This window comes from Trichechus manatus, unplaced genomic scaffold (genome assembly GCF_000243295.1).
Source record: "Trichechus manatus latirostris isolate Lorelei unplaced genomic scaffold, TriManLat1.0 scaffold00107, whole genome shotgun sequence".
Lineage (NCBI taxonomy): Eukaryota > Metazoa > Chordata > Mammalia > Sirenia > Trichechidae > Trichechus > Trichechus manatus.
In genome coordinates, this window is record NW_004444043.1 from 2,526,095 (window position 1) to 2,529,416 (window position 3,322).

Genomic DNA, 3,322 nt, shown 5'->3' on the forward strand with positions numbered 1-3,322 from the left:
CACTGTCCCTTCTCAACCTTGGGTTCCCTATCACCAGCTTTCCTGTCCCCTCCTGCCTTCTAGTCCTTGTCCCTGGACTGCTGTGTAAGGCTCCATCTTTTTATCTGAGGGAAAAATATCCTTCATGCAAACTGCCTGCTGACTCATTTACCAGAACTGTCACATGGCCACTTGGAGCTACAAGGGAGGCCGGGAAAAAGGGACGGGATTATTATGATTGACCTAGGCCTTAATGATTCATCCCCTAGTTTGGAGGAGAGACCTCCATTCCCTAAGATCAAGGGATCTCCACCTCTACCTGAACAAAATAGAGGTTATTTTAGCAGGAAAGAAGTGCGGAGAAAGCACAAGCATAAGCAAGGGTGGTACAAGTGGTTAAGCACTTGGCTACTAACCAAAAGGTTGGTGGTTTGAATCCACTCAGAGGTACTCAGAGGAAAGGCCTGATGATCTACTTTTGAAAAATCAGCAGTTGAAAACCCTATGGAGCACAGTTCTACTTTGACACACATGGGGTCGCCATGAGTCAGAATCAACTCAAAGGCAATTGATTTAGTTTTGGTTTTGGTTATGCGCAAAGAACATTCTGCCACAGCTGCCAGAGATAGTGTCTGATGGCTTTAGCAGTCACTATCTCATGCCTGCTGGTTCCCGATGGTACACGGGGTGCACATCACCTGCCAACCTTGTCTGATTGGCAGCGGCAGCCTGGAAGGGCTGTGGTGAGAGGTGCCTACAAGGGAGGTACCTGTAGGATCAGAGGAAAGAAGATCCATGTGCTACAGCAACGCTGCAATGGACAAGGTATAGGGCAGTAGCAAGCAACACAAATGTCCTGTGTTGTTGATCCTTTTTGTCCTAGCTAGCTAGTTCTCAGCCTGTGACAAGTACCTTCAATGCATCCTTGTCTGACAGCAATCCCTATCTTCTTCCTAGGACTGCCATAACAAATTACCACAAACTGGGTGGCTTAAAACAACAGATGTGTATTCTCACAGTTCTGGAGGCTAGAAGCCTAAATTCAGGCTGTCGGCAGGGTCATGCTCTCTCCAAAGTCTCTAAGGAAGGATCCCTTCTTGTTTCTCCCAGCTTCTGGTAGCCCTAAGCGTTCCTTGGTTTGTGGCAGCATAATTCCAATCTCTGCCTCCTTCTTCCTGTGGCCGTCTTCCCTCTGTATCTGTGTCTCTTCTCCTCCTCTTATAAGGAGGAGATTGGATTAGGATCCACCCTACTCCCTTATGACCTCATGGTAACTTAACAAATTACATCTGCAAAGACTCTTGTCTTAGTCATCTAGTGCTACCTTAACAGAAATACCACAAGTGGATGGCTTTAACAAAGAGAAGTTTATTCTCTCACAGTCCAGTAGGTTACAAGTCCAAATTCATGGCATCAGCTCCAGGAGAAGGCTCTCTCTCTCTCTGTCGGCTCTGGAGGAAGGTCCTTGTGATGCATCAGTCTTTCCTTGGTCTGGGAGCATCTCAGTGCAGGAACCTCAGGTCCAAAGGACGTGCTCTGCTTCCAGCACTGCTTTCTTGGTGGTATGAGGTTCCCATGTGTCTCTGCTCACTTCTTTCTTTTATATCTCAAAAAAGATTGCATTAAGACACTATCTAATCTTGTCAACTTCATCAGTATAACCTCATCACAGTGATAGAATTTACAGCACATAAGGAGATCACATATAACCTCATCATAGTGATAGAGTTTACAACACATAAGGAAATCACATCAGATTACACAATCATACAACACTGGGAATCACGATCTAGCCAAGTTGCTACACACATTTTTTGGGGGACACAATCCAATCCATGACAACCCTATTTCCAAATGAGGTCACATTCACAGGTACCAAGGGTTGGGACTTGAACATATCTTTGTGGGGGACACAATCCAATCCATCACAAGGACTATGTCTACTTCTGCTTCTTTGGTGTCTGAACGTCATCTGCTCATACTGAGGAGAAAAGAAATGAACCCCTGGAGAGGTATGGGCAGGTGGAATCCCACATTCATCCTGATACCTGATTGAAGCACAAGTAAAACGAGCCTTATGCCATCCTCACCAAGTTCTAAATATGAAGAACTGTACCATACACACAACCCTTAAATATGAACTTGAGATATACCGATTTAGAAACTTGGTATCTGAAAAATTGCCTCAACTTCATGGCACCAATATCTCTACACCATTTTTAGTAGGTATTTTTACAAACCATTTTTCAAAGGCCGTACTAGCAATAAGTCTAAGTGTTCCATTTTCCAAACCTGAGCCATTTTTATGCAAACTTTTCATCTTCCTGGTCTGTATGAGTCCAAGAAAAACATTTCATTTGTTAAAAGGTCTGCATTGCAAAGGCTTTGTCCACTCGTACACAAGCTCCATGACAGCAGGGATTCTTGCCGGGTTTGTGTATGCAGTATCCCCAGCAACTAACCCAGTGCCTGGCCCATCAAAAGCATTCAGTAAATACTTACTGAAATCATATCATAGGACAAACGTCCTTTTTGTGTTATGATACATCCTGTATCACTTTCCCTTGGGGATTAAGATCTTGATGGAGTATCTTTCAAGATCAATGGTGTGCCCTAGATGAGAAATAGGCAGGTGTAGGAGGAAGACATGTTAAATCAAAGCCATCTATTCAGTCTTAAGTAGGAAACTCTCAAGAGAATTGGCAACGAGGGAGCTGGTTTTAGGCCCATAGTAACAGCTGTCCTTTTAAGGAGCTGTGTCATGCTAGGAAGTCACTTAACATCAATAGTAATAGCAAACACTTGAATAAGTGCCAGGACCTACTCCCAGTGCTTTATGTACATCAACCAGAAACCAGTTACCTTCAAGTCAGTTCCAACCATGGAGACCCCATATGTGTCAGAATAGAACTATGCTCCATAGGGTTTTTCAATGGCTGATTTTTCAGAAGTAGATCTCTAGGCCTTTTCTTCCAAGGCACCTCTAGGCGAACTCGAACCTCCAACCTTTTGGTTGGCAGCTGAGTGTGTTAACCATTTCCACCACCCCAGGGACTCATATACATTACTTCCCTTAATTTGAACAACAACCCTGTAAGACAAATACTGTTACTGTCATGTCCCTTTAACAGATGAGAAAACTGAGGCACCGAGTTCAATAAACTGCCCACTGTCGCTGTGGGGACCATAGTCTCAGGGAACATCTAGTCAATTGGTGTAACATAGTTTATAAAGACAATGTTCTACATTATACTTTGTTTTTGTTTGTTTTTAATTTTTCTTCACTTGTTCTTTTTATATGTATATATGTTATTGTACTTTAGATGAAGGTTTACAGAACAAA